Here is a 19,788-nt window from a genome sequence, read left to right as displayed (position 1 = left end):
GTAGGCTGAGTTTGATCAAGTACTTATCGAACAACCATGAGTGAATTACATTTTTTCATCTCCTTTGTTGTAGACCGACAGGAGCCATGCACTACCCCTTTAAGTTTTTCCGCGAAATAATAACGTGCTCACCTAGACGCTTGGGGCGTCACCGTGGTTACCGCCTTCTGTTTCAAACGATTGGCCGAGCCGTGGGAATATTCAAATATACTCTTAATTGATTGGTCGGATGCCCGTTTTGTTCAGTGGTGAGAATTCATCTCATTCATTTCGACATATTTCAGTTCGGTCGGCTGTGGGGAGAAGAATACATGAGAGGAACATTGGAATGAATACACCTACAAACGATTTCATTTTCAATATCAAGACATTTGCCATTTCGAATAATACTTTTTAAAAGTGGTTCTCATGGATATTTTCAAACCGATAATTCTCAGTCTCATCGGACTTCAGCGACGTGTCTTTGGCAAAGGAAATACGCCTTCTGAGCAGGGGAGCAAGCATCGAGCCGTGGCGAGCCAAATATAAACAAGCCTTATGATAACACTGAACGCTGTATGTAAGAAATTGTTTTAATGTACTATTCTGGTCGTCAATACATTGTTTTGCCTCATTTGCCATCATTAATAAGCTATCTCGCCATGCTATGCAATCCGTTTAGTAGGCCAAATGCATTGTTTGCGGTCATCAGCAGGTGCATTCATTTTAGTAGCCTAGGCTATGGTAGAGATTTGTAGATTTACGTAAATGCCGCCAAGTGGCTCTGAATTATGGGGATGTAGGGCAATCGGTCTCCTTTTATGAATTGTGGTGCATTCATATAGCCAGTTGAATCAAATAAGGATGGATTAATGTAATACTTAAATCAATGCCTTGTGCGCAATGAGACCAGTAGACCACACTAATATAGGTTTGGACCGAGTTCGAGAAACTGTAGGACAGATGTGAGCTATAATACTAGAATATACAATCTATTGGATTGGGACACAGGACGTTACTGCCCTGTTTCAACAGGACCGAAACATTTTTAAAGCATATTCATTGATTTAAAAAAATATATATGTATGTTGAGTATTAGGCCAACTGTTTTCAATTCCCTCTTTGTGCGCACTTGGAACTCGTCAAAACACTGCGTGGAAGCACCAAAAGGGTATGTTATGGCATGAAGTTCCATTCAGAAGTACCCCTCTGTCTGTCTGAGGCGAGCAGAAAGGTTTTGTGGCGGATGTACAGCCTGCAATAAAGGACGACTTATGTGTCAGAATCCCAGCGGTTACAGGAAATGCTTTGAAGTATGTTATTGGCCCTTCAAAGCTGACTCCAAAGGCTTAGTTTCCACGTCTATTGTCAAAGCCGGAGGAGGGATCATTGCACTTAGAGGCAGAGTTTGGCGGTTGCACCTAGAGGCAGAGTTTGCCCATGTATATTATGCACCTCGCTATCTGTCCTAGGATCCTTGGGACGTCCCTAACCCCCAACAATTTTTAATGTCAACTTCAGTGCAGGAGTAGGAACGTCCCAAGGATACCGCATGGACTGAAATTCTATCCTGCATGCTTTCCTGGCTGTGTCAGATCATTTTTTTGGCTAGAGAGATGGGAAGTCACAGCTTCTTCCCATCTGTGGTTTAAGCATGGCCTATAAAAGAGATACATCATGGCAATAACAACTTACTATCTAACTTTTATATCCATGACAAAACTTAATGAATATTTTATTGAAGTCGCTGTGTTCTCAGTGTAGTCTTCTGCTTGCTCTTTGTGGTTTTGTGCTGGGTTTCTGTATAAGCAATTTGTGACATCTGCTGATGTAAACAGGCTTTGTAAATACAATTTTGATTGATAGTCTTTTGAAGCCCATCAGGCCATATACATGATGATAGTCCTGAGACTCATTCCATTCAACTCCATGCCTCAGTAAGTGAAAGGCCTCTGTCTGGATGAATATTATAACATGAAGCATCTGACACAACATCAGGGAGGACCTGCTCTCATTCCTGCCCACTCACATAATTTGGCATCATAATGGGATTGCCTCGGAATATATTAAAATCCTGAAATAAACATTATGGCCTTTGAAAGAATGTAATTAAACTAAATGAAAAATGCTCTAACTAACCCTCCCCCACATGCCCACTACGAAAATGTATCTTCAGTTGACATTCAATCCGTTTGACTGGGCTCTACATTAATAATTCTGTCAAATTTGCATTTTCAATAGCAGTGGCTAATTACAGTACATGACCAAAAGTATGTGAACACCTGCTCGTTGAACATCTCATTCCAAAATCATGTGCATTAATATGGAGTTGGTCCCTCCCTTTGCTGCAATAACAGCCTCCACTCTTCTGGGAAGGCTTTCCACTAGATGTTGGAACATTGCTGCTGGGACTTGCTTCCATTCAGCCACAAGCATTAGTGATTAAGCCTGGTTCGCAGTTGGTGTTTCAATTCATCCCAAAGGTGTAAGATGTAGTTGAGGTCAGAGCTCTGTGCAGGCCGATCTTGACAAACATTTTTCTTTTTAAAGTAACCTTTATTTAACTAGGCAAGTCGGTTAAGAACTAATTCTTATTTACAATGATGGCCAAACCCAGACAACGCTGGGCCAATTGTTCGCTGCCCTATGGGACCCCCAAACATGCCCAGATGTGATACAGCCTGGATTTGAACCAGGGACTGTAGTGATGCCTCTTGCGCTAAGATGCAGTGCCTTAGACCGTTGTGCCACTCAGGAGCTGTATGGACTTCGCTCTGTGCACAGAGGCATTGTCATGCTGAAACAGGAAAATACCTTCCCCAAACTGAGTTCCTGGCCCTCGAGTACCCCCAACAGTACACATTTTTATTGTAACCATGGTCAACCACACCTGCGTCAACTTGGACTCCTGAGTGGCACAGTGGTCTGAGGCACTGCATCTCAGTGCTAGAAGCGTCACTGCAGACCCGGGTTTGATCCCGGACTGTATCACAACCGGCCTTGATCGGGAGTCCCATAGGGCGGCGCACAATTGGCCCAGTGTCGTCCAGGTTAGGGAGGGTTTGGCCGGGGTTGTTTGGCCGTCATTGTAAAATAAGAATTTGTTCTTTACTTACTTGCCTGGTTAAATAAAATAATCATCAAGCCCTCAATGAGTTAATTTAGGTGTTTGTCAAGTGCTGAAACTGTGTACTGTTGGGGGTACTTGAGGACCAGGGTTGGGAAACACTGGTGTATAATGTCATTGTATGCTGTAGTGTTAAGATTTACCTTCACTGGAGCTAAGGGGCATAGCCGAACCATGAAAAACTGCCCCAAACCATTATTTCTCCTCCACCAAACTTTACAGTTGGCACTATACATTGTTCTGTGAGCGTGTGTGGCCTACCACTTTGCGGCTGAGCCTTTGTTGCTCCTAGAAATGTCCACTTCCAAATATCAGCACTTATAGTTACACATACACATATAGTCCACATACTTTTGTGTATATATTGTGTTTCTTAATTTCAGCTGTCACTCAGTGTGTAATGCTCTATGTTTGATATATGATGGAGCTTAAAGCCAATCTAAATACACCTACATTGTTTTGGCTTTACCTGTAATGTCTGTGTTGGTTTTGACAGACAACATTCATTTTGGGGAACATTTGGGTTGGAGGATGGAAAATATGCTTAATGTGTTTATTATACTGGAATGATATAACCCAGGCCTAGTGGGAATGCCAGCCATTGACTGAGTGGCCTTGTAGCCAAACTGATATATCGACATACTCTGCTCTAATTGACATTCTAGATATTGGCTTGGCTTGTGCTTTGTCTTCACCTGAGCAACGGTTCACTAAGCTTTTTATGGCTTGGCCAGTCTGTAGTTAGTGTATCAGAGGCTAACAGATCGGGTCGAATTACAAACCGTCATCTCCCTGGGATTTTACACAGATCTTCTCACATCCCATCAGCACATTATCTCCAGACTCTTGATCCATGATGAGAGGGGATTTGTCATCTTCTGGCCTGTTCCCCTCTGCTCTCCATTCAGGTCTCCATCAGGGAACCCCTCATAATCAGAACACAACTACATTGAGAGAAAAGTAGCATACAAGGAGCTTTACTATGACTTTGGCAGTGCATGGCTGGATGAACCAGGTCCCATGCCCTGGGAAGGAACATTTTAAAGGCCCGCCTCTTGGCGTCTAATAATATACACTGCTCAAAAAAATAAAGGGAACACTTAAACAACACAATGTAACTCCAAGTCAATCACACTTCTGTGAAATCAAACTGTCCACTTAGGAAGCAACACTGATTGACGATACATTTCACATGCTGTTGTGCAAATGGATTAGACAACAGGTGGAAATTATAGGCAATTAGCAAGACACCACCAATAAAGGAGTGGTTCTGCAGGTGGTGACCACAGACCACTTCTCAGTTCCCATGCTTCCTGGCTGATGTTTTGGTCACTTTTGAATGCCGGCGGTGCTTTCACTCTAGTGGTAGCATGAGACGGAGTCTACAACCCACACAAGTGGCTCAGGTAGTGCAGCTCATCCAGGATGGCACATCAATGCGAGCTGTGGCAAGAAGTTTTGCTGTGTCTGTCAGCGTAGTGTCCAGAGCATGGAGGCGCTACCAGGAGATAGGCCAGTACATCAGGAGACGTGGAGGAGGCCATAGGAGGGCAACAACCCAGCAGCAGGACCGCTACCTCCGCCTTTGTGCAAGGAGGAGCAGGAGGAGCACTGCCAGAGCCCTGCAAAATGACCTCCAGCAGGCCATAAATGTGCATGTGTCTGCTCAAACGGTCTGTAACTGACTCCATGAGGGTGGTATGAGGGCCCGACGTCCACAGGTGGGGGTTGTGCTTACAGCCCAACACCGTGCAGGACGTTTGGCATTTGCCAGAGAACACCAAGATTGTCAAATTCACCACTGGCACCCTGTGCTCTTCACAGATGAAAGCAGGTTCACACTGAGCACATGTGACAGAGTCTGGAGATGCCATGGAGAACGTTTCTGCTGCCTGCAACATCCTCCAGCATGACCGGTTTGGCGGTGGGTCAGTCATGGTGTGGGGTGGCATTTCTTTGGGGGGCCGCACAGCCCTCCATGTGCTTGCCAGAGGTAGCCTGTCTGCCATTAGGTACCGAGATGAGATCCTCAGACCACCTGTGAGACCATATGCTGGTGCGGTTGGCCCTGGGTTCCTCCTAATGCAAGACAATGCTAGAGTGTGTCATGTGGCTGGAGTGTGTCAGCAGTTCCTGCAAGAGGAAGACATTGATACTATGGACTGGCCCGCCCATTCCCCAGACCTGAATCCAATTGAGCACATCTGGGACATCATGTCTCGCTCCATCCACCAATGCCACGTTGCACCACAGACTGTCCAGGAGTTGGCAGATGCCTTAGTCCAGGTCTGGGAGGAGATCCCTCAGGAGACCATCCGCCACCTCATCAGGAGCATGCCCAGGCGTTGTAGGGAGGTCATACAGGCACGTGGAGGCCACACACACTACTGAGCCTCATTTTGACTTGTTTTAAGGACATTACATCAAAGTTGGATCAGCCTGTCGTGTGGTTTTCCACTTTAATATTGAGTGTGACTCCAAATCCAGACCTCCATGGGTTAAATTTGATTTCCATTGATCATTTTTGTGTGATTTTGTTGTCAGCACATTCAACTATGTAAAGAAGAAAGTATTTAATAAAAATATTTCATTCATTCAGATCTAGGATGTGTAATTTTAGTGTTCCCTTTTTTTTGAGCAGTGTATATATATTTTTTAATCCATGAGGCAGAAAGAGAACTGCAGTTTTTAAGCTTAAATTATACTGCATTTATGTTAAACAGAATTGGTGCAGTACTGTGGATATCAATATCCCGTGTGAGCCTCCCAGAACTAATTAATTAATTAAATTATACTCAACTTATTCCATGGTCCCTTGGCCTAAATGTGATATTGTTAGTAAGGTTTAGAACATTTTTATAAAAAATATATACTGAACAACAATATAAATGTAACAGTTTCAAATATTTGACTGAGTTACAGTTCATATAAGGAAATCATTCAATTTAAATAAATTCATTAGGATGTAATCTATGGATTTCATATGACTGGGAATACAGATATGCATCTGTTGATCACAGATACCTTAAAAAGATCAGAAAACCAGTCAGTATCTGGTGTGACCACCATTTCCCTCATGCAGCACGACACATCTCCTCCACATAGAGTTGATCAGGCTATTGATTGTGGCCTGAGGAATGTTGTCCCACTCCTCTTCTTTGCCTGTGCAAAGTTACTGGATATTGGCGGAAACTGGAACACGCTGTCTGTCCAGAGCATCCCAAACATGCTCAATGGGTATGCAAGCCATGGGGAAAAAAGGGCAATTTTCAGCTTCCAGGAATTTTGTACAAATCTTTGTGACATGGGTCTGTGCATTATCATGCTGAAAGATGAGATGATGGCGTTGGATGAATGGAAAGACAATGGGCCACCAGTATCATCGATTATAATGCAATTGTATTCATTGTCCGTAGCTTATGCCTGCAAATACCATAACCCCACCTCCACCTTGGGGCACTCTGTTCAAAATGTTAACGTCAGCAAACCACTCACCCGCAAGACACTATACACGTGGCCTGCAGTTGTGAGGCCAATTGGACATAATGGAATATTTTCTAAAACGACATTGGAGGTGGCTTATGGTAGCGAAATTAACATGAAATTCTTTGGCAACAGCTCCGGTGGACATGACTGCAGTCAGCATGCCAATTGCACGCTCCCTCAACTTGAGACCTCTGTGGCATTGTGTTGTGACACAACTGCACATTTTAGTGGCCTTTTTATAGGGGGTTTCCTAATGTTTGGTTTCTGTTGAGCTCTACTAGGTTTCAAGCCAATGAAGTGTTTGTAGATTTAGCCTGGAGTTATGACTTATCTAGCTACTATTTCACCTAGAGGTTTGGAAATTATTTTGGATTGTGAAGGTGATATTCACACCCAAAATGTTTCCATCGCTGTTGAAGTTTGGAACAGCCAAGACTCTTCGTAGAGCTGGCCACCCGGACAAACTGAGCAATCAGGTGAGAAGGGCCTTGGTCAGGGAGGTGACCAAGAACCCAATGGTCACTCCGACAGAGCTACAGAGTTCCTCTGTGGAGATGGGAGAATCTTCCAGAAGGACAATCATCTCTGCAGCACTCCACCAATCAGGTCTTTATGGTAGAGTGGCCATAAAAGGCATATGACAGCCCGCCTGGAGTTTGCCAAAAGACACCCCAAGACTCTGGCGAAACAAGATTCTCTGGTCTGATGAACCAAGATTCAACTCTTTGGTCTGAATGCCAAGCATCATGTCTGGGAGGAAACTTGGCACCATCCCTATGGTGAAGCATGGTGGTGGCAGCATCATGCTGTGGGGGTGTTTTTTCAGCGGCAGGGACTGGGAGACTAGTCAGGATCGAGGGAAAGATGAATGGAGAAAAGTACAGGGAGATCCTTGATGAAAACCTGCTCCAGAGCACTCAGGACCTCCTTCTGGGGTGAAGGTTCACCTTCCAACAGGACAATGATCCTAAGCACACAGCCAAGACAACGCAGGAGTGGCTTCGGGACACGTCTCTGAATGTCCTTGAGTGAACCTGATCAAGCATCTCTGGAGTGACCTGAAAACTCCCCAAACACAGGTGTGCCAAGCTTGTAGCATCATAGCCAAGAAGGCTTGAGGCTGTAATCACTGCCAAAGGTGCTTCAACAAAGTACTGAGTAAAGGATGTGAATACTTTTGTAAATGTGATATTGAAATGTGATTTCAAAAAACCTTTTTGCCTTGTCATTATGGTGTGGGGGGGGATTTAAATACATTTTAGAATAAGGCTATAACTTAACAAAATGTGGAAAAAGTCAAGCGGTCTAAATTAAAGGTCGACCGATTATGATTTTTCAATGCGGATGCCAATTTATTGGAGGACCAAAAAAGCCGATAGCGATTAATCGGGCAATTTTTTTATTTATTTTTTTAACAACACTTTTTTTTTTAATTAACCTTTTTTTTTTAAATGCAAAAAATAATAAAAAATATATAAAAATGTATTTGTAACAATGACAATTACAACAATACTGAATTAACACTTATTTTAACTTAATATAATACATCAATAAAATCAATTTAGCCTCAAGTAGATAATGAAACATGTTCAATTTGGTTTAAATATTGCAAAAACTAAGTGTTGGATGTAAGAAAGCTAACGTTTCAGTTCCTTGCTCAGAACATGAGAACATATGAAAGCTGGTGGTTCCTTTTAACATGAGTCTTCAATATTCCCAGGTAAGAAGTTTTAGGTTGTAGTTATTATAGGACTATTTCCCTCCATACCATTTGTATTTCATTAACCTTTGACTATTGGATGTTCTTATAGGCACTTTAGTATTGCCAGTGTAACAGTATAGTTTCCGCCCTCTCCTCGTTCCTCCCTGGGCTCAAACCAGCAACACAATGACAACAGCCACCACATCAAAGCAGCGTTACCCATGCATAGCAAGGGAAACAACCACCCCAAGGCTCAGAGCGAGTGAAGTTTGAAACGCTATTAGCGTGCACTAACTAGCCAGCCATTTCACTTCGGTCACACCAGCCTCATCTCGGGAGTTGATAGGTTTGAAGTCATAAACAGCGCAATGCTTGACGCACAACGAAGAGCTGCTGGCAAAACCCACGAAAGTGCTGTTTGAATGAATGTTTACTCGCCTGCTTCTGCCTACCTCCGCTCAGTCAGATACTTGTATGCTCAGTCAGATTATATGCAACACAGGACACGCTAGATAATATCTAGTAATATCATCAACCATGTGTAGTTAACTAGTGATTTATGATTGATTGTTTTTTTATAAGATAAGTTTAATGCTGGCTAGCAACTTACCTTGGCTTACTGCATTTGCGTAACAGGCAGGCTCCTTGTGGAGTGCAACGAGAGAGAGAGGCAGGTCGTCATTGTGTTGGACTAGCTGTAAGGTTGCAAGATTGGATCCCCGAGCTGACAAGGTGAAAATCTGTCTTTCTGCCCCTGAATGAGGCCGTTAACCCACCGTTGATAGGCTGTCAGTGAAAATAAGAATGTGTTTCTAACTAACTCGCCTAGTTAAATAAAGATTAAATAAAGGTGTAAAAACCAAAAAAATATTGATTTCCGATTGTTATGAACACTTGAAATCATCGGCCATTCCGATTAATCGGTCGACCTCTAGTCTAAATACTTTCTGAGGGCACTGTATATATCTATATATATCCCTTTGTTACTCTGCAGGAGGCTATATTGCCTACCGTGTTCCGCAGTCCCACTCACTCTCATGTGCCGGTGACATGTAAGATACAAGTTATATGTTCAACCAGTCTTTCCCTTTTATGCAGTCGTTTTTGCTTCCTATTCAGTACACAGCTAGGCTATTAGGCCTAGTCATGGTGCTAAACAAAAGTATAACTATTATTACCAAGAGTTTGTTTTCGCTTACTGGGAATTGTATTTTTACTGAACAATCTGTACTGGATTTCAGCCCTGTTTCCTCTTTTTGTGAGACAGAGTCAATGGAGGTGGTAAAGTGACCTCGGAGAGTGCCTGGACGGCCAACCACCCTGCTCCGCTTACAGGGAAATTGTAAATAGCTTGTTTACTAAGCAATTTCTCCCGTGCATCCATATTAATCACCTTTTATCTCCTAAGGATGTAGTGTTTAAATATGGGCTAGCTGCCATCTTTTTTTAAATCTAATTGGTCTTTGTTTATTTTTTTATATGGTGAAGGGGCAGGGAGACTGGGTGTTTAGATTAGGGCCGGAACGATAGCAGTATCGCAATGTTTTATTAATGGCAAAAATAATAACACAGATCTACATCAGATCTAACTCTTTGGTCCTTTTTAATAACCGTCTGTATGTAAAATATTGTGTGCTATTGCTTGGAAAATAAATGTGAATCGGGATGACACATTTTTGTTCCCAACATTAGTGCTGTTTTGTTAAAGAAGTTAAATCTGCTTCCATTTTTGTTTCTTTGCCAACGATACTAACGGGTATTGTGATACTGGTATTGTCCTGGCCCTAACCTAGAGGATCTAGCCATTGGGGAGGGGGAATTATGGGGGTCGTTGCTCTGTTTGCAATTTCAAACAGCCTGTTATTTTGTGTACAATATGGTGCAGAATACACATGCTGCCTGATTGCACTCGGAGTAATGTTATCTGCCCTTTACTGGGAAGGCAGCAGGCAGAGGTAATTTTGGATTAGTCCAGGGACCAAAGTCCTGTTTTTTCCAAGCCGCTCTGTGAGGACTAGAGCTTATCATTAAGCATGGAAAAGGAGTTCTCTCCTGTATGAGTACCCTGCGGGGAGCATTTTGCCAGTCTTTTCTCATGACTTCTCTGTTTTTATTAACATCTTTTTAATGATTTTGAAGGAATCTGTGACCCTTAACCGCATAATGAACAGCGTTGCCTACTCTGATGGGAAAGGAGAGGAGGGTTTGGTGGGTGGGTATGGAGGAGTTTGGCAGTGAAAGACACTGTAGCCAAAACTATACTGTAGGAACATTTTTCCTTTTGTGGACAAAATATTACCAGGCAGGTATAACAGCCACTTTGTCTCTGGAGGGTAAGCAAGCAAAACAAACAGTTACAATTATGATTGAAAAGGGATTATTAAACCCTAAGGAGATACAAAGGCTTGTTTAAAGGATTTGTTTTTGACCAAATTGAGAGCATACGTACTTGTAGAGCACCGTAACACATGATTGGTTGAGATGGATCTAACTCTTTACTTTTGACAAGTCTGCCCTTTCTGTCGTACAGTCTGGTTCTGTAGATTCTTTACCCACCATGCTAATCTATAAAGTGAGACAGAAGAACATCTGTCACTGTGTTTTGACAAGAAGCAGATGGGCCTTTTGATTATTGCGTGCGTTGATCTGTCTGGGTTTCCACTCCCAGCAGGTGAGACTGGCAGTCAGTGGGCGGATCATAGACGCAAAGCATCTGTAGATCAAATCAGATAGTTATTGCTCTGTGTGTGTGTGTGTGTGTGTGTGTGTGTGTGTGTGTGTGTGTGTGTGTGTGTGTGTTCACCCTAGCTAGATTTTTTTTGGGGGGCTACAGTGACTCCCCGATGTACTTTTTTGTCAAAGCCTCTTCTGTCAGAAAGCTTGAGCACCTGCAGCATAATATGCATGTACACTGCTCCAAAAAATAAAGGGAACACTTAAACAACACAATGTAACTCTAAGTCAATCACACTTCTGTGAAATCAAACTGTCCACTTAGGAAGCAACACTGATTGACAATAAATTTCACATGTTGTTGTGCAAATGGAATAGACAACAGGTGGAAATTATAGGCAATTCGCAAGACACCCCCAATAAAGGAGTGGTTCTGCAGGTGGTGATCACAGACCACTTCTCAGTTCCTATGCTTCCTGGCTGATGTTTTGGTCACTTTTGAATGCTGGCGGTGCTTTCACCCTACAACTCATCCAGAACGCCGCAGCCCGTCTGGTGTTCAACCTTCCCAAGTTCTCTCACGTCACCCCGCTCCTCCGCTCTCTCCACTGGCTTCCAGAGTCCGCTACAAGACCATGGTGCTCTGGAGCTGTGAGGGGAACGGTACCTCCAGGCTCTGATCAGGCCATACACCCAAACAAGGGCACTGCGTTCATCCACCCTGGCCTGCTCGCCTCCCTACCACTGAGGAAGTACAGTTCCCGCTCAGCCCAGTCAAAACTGTTCGCTGCTCTGGCCCCCAATGGTGGAACAAACTCCCTCACGACGCCAGGACAGCGGAGTCAATCACCACCTTCCGGAGACACCTGAAACCCCACCTCTTCAAGGAATACCTAGGATAGGGTAAGTAAGGGTAAGTAATCCTTCTCACCCCCTACAAGATTTAGATGCAAGTGGCTGTTCCACTGGTTGTCATAAGGTGTATGCACTTTTGTAAGTCGCTGGATAAGAGCGTCTGCTAAATGACTTAAATGTAATGTAAATGTAGTGGTAGCATGAGACGGAGTCTACAACCCACACAAGTGGCTCAGGTAGTGCAGCTCATCCAGGATGGCACATCAATGCGAGCTGTGGCAAGACGGTTTGCTGTGTCTATCAACGTAGTGTCCAGAGCATGGAGGCGCTACCAGGAGACAGGCCAGTACATCAGGAGACATGGAGGAGGCCGTAGGAGGGCAACAACCCAGCAGCAGGACCGCTACCTCCGCCTTTGTGCAAGGAGGAGCAGGAGGAGCACTGCCAGAGCCCTGCAAAATGACCTCCAACAGGCCACAAATGTGCATGTGTCTGCTCAAACGGTCAGAAACAGACTCCATGAGGGTGGTATGAGGGCCCGACGTCCACAGGTGGGGGTTGTGCTTACAGCCCAACACCGTGCAGGACGTTTGGCATTTGCCAGAGAACACCAAGATTGTCAAATTTGACAGACGTGACAGAGTCTGGAGACGCCGTGGAGAACGTTCTGCTGCCTGCAACATCCTCCAGCATGACCGGTTTGGCGGTGGGTCAGTCATGGTTTCTTTGGGGGGCCGCACAGCCCTCCATGTGCTCGCCAGAGGTAGCCTGACTGCCATTAGGTACCCAGATGAGATCCTCAGACCACTTGTGAGACCATATGCTGGTGCGGTTGGCCCTGGGTTCCTCCTAATGCAAGACAATGCTAGACCTCATGTGGCTGGAGTGTGTTAGCAGTTCCAGCAAGAGGAAGGCATTGATGCTATGGACTGGCCCACCTGTTCCCCAGACCTGAATCCAATTGAGCACATCTGGGACATCATGTCTCGCTCCATCCACCAACGCCACGTTGCACCACAGACTGTCCAGGAGTTGGCGGATGCTTTAGTCGAGGTCTGAGAGGAGATCCCTCGGGAGACCATCCGCCACCTCATCAGGAGCATGCCCAGGCATTGTAGGGAGGTCCTATAGGCACGTGGAGGCCACACAAACTACTGAGCCTCATTTTGACTTGTTTTAAGGACATTACATCAAAGTTGGATCAGCCTGTAGTGTGGTTTTCCACTTTAATTTTGAGTGTGACTCCAAATCCAGACCTCCATGGGTTGATAAATTTGATTTCCATTTATCATTTTTGTGTGATTTTGTTGTCAGCACATTCAACTATGTAAAGAAAAAAGTATTTGAAGTATAAGAATTTTTAATTCATTCAGATCTAGGATGTGTTATTTTAGTGTTCCCTTTATTTTTTGAGCAGTGTATTTGTAAGGCATGGACCATTTCTCAAGTTGATTCATATTGTAAACCCATCTGTTGCAGCTCTAGTTGTTGGGCTATGGTCTGATAGCCTAAGTTTTTTTTTTTTTTTCATTAGATCTAAACATCTAAGTTTGCAGTCCTCTCTCTGTCTTTCCATTCTTCAGCCCATCCATACCCATTAAAACCACCCATCAGAAATTGTCCAGGGTGAAAGAGCAGGCTTTATGGGAAGCACAAATCCTCAGCTTTAATACAGAGGGACTGTATTTTGTCCCTCGAGGTAAATTAACAGCAACATATCTAAGATATGAATGGTAAGAGGAAATATAAAATAAGTAGATGTAAATGGATATCCGTTTTGTTTCCCAACAATGTCAACACGAAGGATATGGGTGGAGGAAAGAGAAACCCAGAAACGTAAAACAATCCAATTCAAACCCAGCGTAGGCGGTAGTCCATCCGATTCAAACCCAGCGTAGGCGGTAGTCCATCCGATTCAAACCCAGCGTAGGCGATAGTCCATCCGATTCAAACCCAGCGTAGGCGGTAGTCCATCCGATTCAAACCCAGCGTAGGCGGTAGTCCATCCGATTCAAACCCAGCGTAGGCGGTAGTCCATCCGATTCAAACCCAGCGTAGGCGGTAGTCCATCCGATTCAAACCCAGCGTAGGCGGTAGTCCATCCGATTCAAACCCAGCGTCCATCCATCCGATTCAAACCCAGCGTAGTCCATCCGATTCAAACCCAGAGTAGGCGGTAGTCCATCCGATTCAAACCCAGAGTAGGCGGTAGTCCATCCGATTCAAACCCAGCGTAGGCGGTAGGATTCAAACCCAGCGTAGTCCATCCGAAAACCCAGCGTAGGCGGTAGCCCATCCGATTCAAACCCAGCGTAGGCGGTAGCCATCCGATTCAAACCCAGCGTAGGCGGTAGCCCATCCGATTCAAACCCAGCGTAGGCGGTAGCCCATCCGATTCAAACCCAGCGTAGGCGGTAGCCCATCCGATTCAAACCCAGCGTAGGCGGTAGCCCATCCGATTCAAACCCAGCGTAGGCGGTAGCCCATCCGATTCAAACCCATCCGCAAACCCAGCGTAGGCGGTCCGCCCATTCAAACCCAGCGTATTCAAAACCCAGCGTAGGCGGTAGCCCATCCGATTCAAACCCAGCGTAGGCGATCAGATTCAAACCCAGCGTAGGCGGTAGCGTAGGCGGTAGCCCATCCGATTCAAACCCAGCGTAGGCGGTAGCCCATCCGATTCAAACCCAGCGTAGGCGGTAGCCCATCCGATTCAAACCCAGCGTAGGCGGTAGCCCATCCGATTCAAACCCAGCGTAGGCGGTAGCCCATCCGATTCAAACCCAGCGTAGGCGGTAGCCCATCCGATTCAAACCCAGCGTAGGCGGTAGCCCATCCGATTCAAACCCAGCGTAGGCGGTAGCCCATCCGATTCAAACCCAGCGTAGGCGGTAGCCCATCAGATTCAAACCCAGCGTAGGCGGTAGTTCATCCGATTCAAACCCAGCGTAGGCGGTAGTCCACAATGAAGAATAATAATAATATTTAAAAAATATATTATGACAACATAAGAGCAGAGCACACAGCGGGCATATTGTTGACTAAATTATATTCTCTGAGGCAGCCAATACAAAGCTTCAGTGATGTGGGATGGAAAGCCCAGGATGGGGAATTTTAATGGGGAACGTCTGTATGACAATGCAGAGATTTGTCTGTGCACTGTACCTCACTAACTGTGAAACTTCCGGCGCCGACAGAGATGGCCGCCTCGCTTCGCGTTCCTAGGAAACTATGCAGCATTTTTTGTGTGTGTGTTATTTCTTACAATGTTACCCCAGAAATCGTAGGTTTTATTACATACAGTCGGGAGGAACTATTGGATATAAGAGCAACGTCAACTCACCAACATTACGACCAGGAATACGACTTTCCCGAAGCGGATCCTCTGTTTGGCCTACCACCCAGGACAATGGATCGGATCCCAGCCGGCGACCCAAAACAACGGCGCCGTAGAAGGGGCAGACGGAGCGGTCTTCTGGTCAGGCTCCATAGACGGGCACATCGCACACCACTCCCGAGCATACTACTCGCCAATGTGCAGTCTCTTGACAACAAGGTAGACGAAATTCGAGCAAGGGTAGCATTCCAGAGAGACATCAGAGACTGTAACGTTCTTTGTTTTTACAGAAACATGGTTCACTCGAGACACGCTATCTGAGTCGGTACAGCCACCTGATTTCTTCACGTATTGCGCCGATTGCCCCGACAGAAACCAGCCTATCTCTGGTAAGAAGGCGGGCGAGGTGTATGCCTTATGATTAACGAGACGTGGTGTGATCATAACAACATACAGGAACTCAAGTCCTTTTCTTCACCTGATTTAGAATTCCTCACAATCAAATGCCTACCGCATTATCTTCAAGAGAATTCTCTTCGATCATAATCACAGTCGTGTATACGACACTACAGTAGTAGGCTTGATTACCAACAACAACGAGACAGCCTAAAGGGAGGAGGTGAGGGCCCTCGGAGTGTGGTGTCAGGAAAATAACCTCGCACTCAATGTCAATAAAACGAAGGAGATGATCGTGGACTTCAGGAAACAGCAGAGGGAGCAGCCCCCTATATACATTGACGGGACAGGAGTGGAGAAGGTGGAAAGTTTTAAGTTCCTCTGTGTACACATCACGGACAAACTGAAATGGTCCACCCACACAGACAGCGTGGTGAAGAAGGTGCAGCAGCGCTTCTTCAACCTCAGGAGGCTGAAGAAATTCGGCTTCTCACCAAAAGCACTCACAAAGTTTTACAGATGCACAATCGCGAGCATCCTGTTGGGCTGTATCGCCACCTGGTACGTCAACTGCTCCGCCCACAACTGTAAGGCTCTCCAGAGGGTAGTCCAGAGGGTTGTGTCTGCACAACGCATCACCGGGGGCAAACTACCTGCCCTCCAGGACACCTACACCACCCGATGTCACAGGAAGGCCATAAAGATCATCAAGGACAACAACCACCCGAGCCACTGCCTGTTCACCCTGCTATCATCTAGAAGGCAAGGTCAGTTCAGGTGCATCAAAGCAGACTGTAAAACAGCTTCTATCTCAAGGCCATCAGACTGTTAAACAGCCATCGCTAACATTGAGTGGCTACTGCCAACATACTGACTCAACTCTAGCCCCTTTTATAATGGAAAAATTGATGTTATCAATTTATCACTAGCCACTTTATATAATGCTTACATACCCTACATTACTCATCTCATATGTATATACTGTACGCTATACCATCTACTGCATCTTGCCATCTTGATGTAATTAAATGTATCACTAGCCACTTTAAACAATGGCACTTTATATAATGTTTTCATACCCTACATTAATCATCTCATATGTATATACTGTAATCTATACCATCTACTGCATCTTGCCTATGCTGTTTGGGCATCACTCATTTATATATTTGTATGTACATATTTGTATTCATTCCTTTACACTTGTGTATGTATAAGGTACTTGTTGTGAACTTTTTAGGTTAGATTACTTGTTAGATATTACTGCATGGTCAGAACTAGAAGCACAAGCATTTCGCTACACTCTCATTAACATCTGCTAACCATGTGTATGTGACAAATACAGTTCATTTGATTTGCATTAGGCCTATATACTACAAGTCAAGGTTTTCCAAAGGTAATCCAGCATGCCCATGGGTTATCCACAGCCAGTGTGGGATGAGGATCGAGAAGGTGCTGTTTACTGGTTATGCTCTCTCTACTATTGCCAGGCTCCATGCCCAAAGCAAAAGTGGTGATTTTTACCTTAGCACCTGTGAGCTGTGCAAGGACAGGGTTGAGTGAGCCCAAGACCCTGTACCAGATAACTATTAATGATGCCCTGCCAGCACTGGATGTGTTCATGGACTGTGTGTTCAGGTTACCTACTTCCCCCAAGCTGTCAATGTGTCTGTAAGTCTAATTTTCAACCCCCCCCCCCCATTCTAGTAGAGAATTATATTTTTGGTTGGAGATTGTATTTTTGGTTTTGCATATAGGCCTAGGTGTAAAGAAATGTTTAAAAGAATATGAATAGTTCACTGAGTCCATTCTCTCCTGCTCACAAATGTGGTTCATGGTTCTCTCAAAAAGCATCAGCCAGCAGTCTCTCCAGGGATGTTCCTATATTCACCCGTTGTATTTATTTTCCATACATTTCTGAGTAAGTGCATCCATTGTATAGAAATAACAATCTGCCAAACCCTGCTTAACACTGTTGTAATACCTTTTGTACAGGAGCTAATCTCAATGGAAAGGAGGCTCATTGTTGTCTGCCTCAGGCCTTGTGCACGCTGACTGTGTAGAGCAGAACTGCCCTGGGTTGTTTGAATGTCCTGTTCTGCTCTACACAGTGAGCCTGGGTTGTTTGAATGTCCTGTTCTGCTCTACACAGTGAGCCTGGGTTGTTTGAATGTCCTGTTCTGCTCTACACAGTGAGCCTGGGTTGTTTGAATGTCCTGTTCTGCTCTACACAGTGAGCCTGGGTTGTTTGAATGTCCTGTTCTGCTCTACACAGTGAGCCTGGGTTGTTTGAATGTCCTGCTCTGCTCTACACAGTGAGCCTGGGTTGTTTGAATGTCCTGTTCTGCTCTACACAGTGAGCCTGGGTTGTTTGAATGTCCTGTTCTGCTCTACACAGTGAGCCTGGGTTGTTTGAATGTCCTGCTCTGCTCTACACAGTGAGCCTGGGTTGTTTGAATGTCCTGCTCTGCTCTACACAGTGAGCCTGGGTTGTTTGAATGTCCTGTTCTGCTCTACACAGTGAGCCTGGGTTGTTTGAATGTCCTGCTCTGCTCTACACAGTGAGCCTGGGTTGTTTGAATGTCCTGTTCTGCTCTACACAGTGAGCCTGGGTTGTTTGAATGTCCTGCTCTGCTCTACACAGCGAGCCTGGGTTATTTGAATGTCCTGCTCTGCTCTACACAGTGAGCCTGGGTTGTTTGAATGTCCTGCTCTGCTCTACACAGTGAGCCTGGGTTGTTTGAATGTCCTGCTCTGCTCTACACAGCGAGCCTGGGTTGTTTGAATGTCCTGCTCTGCTCTACACAGTGAGCCTGGGTTGTTTGAATGTCCTGCTCTGCTCTACACAGTGAGCCTGGGTTGTTTGAATGTCCTGTTCTGCTCTACACAGCGAGCCTGGGTTGTTTGAATGTCCTGCTCTGATCTACACAGTGAGCCTGGGTTGTTTGAATGTCCTGCTCTGCTCTACACAGTGAGCCTGGGTTGTTTGAATGTCCTGCTCTGCTCTAATGCGAGCCTGGGTTGTTTTGAATGTCCTGCTCTGCTCTACACAGTGAGCCTGGGTTGTTTGAATGTCCTGCTCTGCTCTACACAGTGAGCCTGGGTTGTTTGAATGTCCTGCTCTGCTCTACACAGTGAGCCTGGGTTGTTTGAATGTCCTGCTCTGCTCTACACAGTGAGCCTGGGTTGTTTGAATGTCCTGCTCTGCTCTACACAGTGAGCCTGGGTTGTTTGAATGTCCTGCTCTGCTCTACACAGCGAGCCTGGGTTGTTTGAATGTCCTGCTCTGCTCTACACAGTGAGCCTGGGTTGTTTGAATGTCCTGCTCTGCTCTACACAGTGAGCCTGGGTTGTTTGAATGTCCTGCTCTGCTCTACACAGCGAGCCTGGGTTGTTTGAATGTCCTGCTCTGCTCTACACAGCGAGCCTGGGTTGTTTGAATGTCCTGCTCTGCTCTACACAGTGAGCCTGGGTTGTTTGAATGTCCTGCTCTGCTCTACACAGTGAGCCTGGGTTGTTTGAATGTCCTGCTCTGCTCTACACAGCGAGCCTGGGTTGTTTGAATGTCCTGCTCTGCTCTACACAGCGAGCCTGGGTTGTTTGAATGTCCTGCTCTGCTCTACACAGTGAGCCTGGGTTGTTTGAATGTCCTGCTCTGCTCTACACAGTGAGCCTGGGTTGTTTGAATGTCCTGCTCTGCTCTACACAGTGAGCCTGGGTTGTTTGAATGTCCTGCTCTGCTCTACACAGTGAGCCTGGGTTGTTTGAATGTCCTGCTCTGCTCTACACAGTGAGCCTGGGTTGTTTGAATGTCCTGCTCTGCTCTACACAGTGAGCCTGGGTTGTTTGAATGCCCTGCTCTGCTCTACACAGCGAGCCTGGGTTGTTTGAATGTCCTGCTCTGCTCTACACAGCGAGCCTGGGTTGTTTGAATGTCCTGCTCTGCTCTACACAGTGAGCCTGGGTTGTTTGAATGCCCTGCTCTGCTCTACACAGCGAGCCTGGGTTGTTTGAATGTCCTGCTCTGCTCTACACAGTGAGCCTGGGTTGTTTGAATGTCCTGCTCTGCTCTACACAGTGAGCCTGAGTTGTTTGAATGTCCTGCTCTGCTCTACACAGTGAGCCTGGGTTGTTTGAATGTCCTGTTCTGCTCTACACAGCGAGCCTGGGTTGTTTTGAATGTCCTGCTCTGCTCTACACAGCGAGCCTGGGTTGTTTGAATGTCCTGCTCTG

At 45.5% G+C, this 19,788-nt stretch overlaps 1 protein-coding gene across 2 annotated transcripts in view; it reads left to right on the top strand.

Moving 5' to 3' along the window:
- Positions 1 to 258: 258 nt before the first annotated feature.
- Positions 259 to 19,788, top strand: part of LOC118391423 (protein FAM222A-like) — a 47,880-nt gene continuing 28,350 nt past the window's right edge. The window contains exon 1 of one of the 2 annotated variants that reach the window (XM_035782809.2): positions 259 to 555. The gene's annotated coding sequence lies outside the window, so the exon portion shown is untranslated. Of the gene's footprint in view, positions 560 to 19,788 lie in introns of both variants that reach the window. The other variant, XM_052458074.1, reaches the window with a different exon arrangement.

Source organism: Oncorhynchus keta, chromosome 12, assembly GCF_023373465.1.
Source record: "Oncorhynchus keta strain PuntledgeMale-10-30-2019 chromosome 12, Oket_V2, whole genome shotgun sequence".
NCBI classification, from domain to species: domain Eukaryota; kingdom Metazoa; phylum Chordata; class Actinopteri; order Salmoniformes; family Salmonidae; genus Oncorhynchus; species Oncorhynchus keta.
The sequence above is the reverse complement of the archived record's forward strand: the minus strand, read 5'-3'. Positions and strand labels throughout refer to the sequence as shown.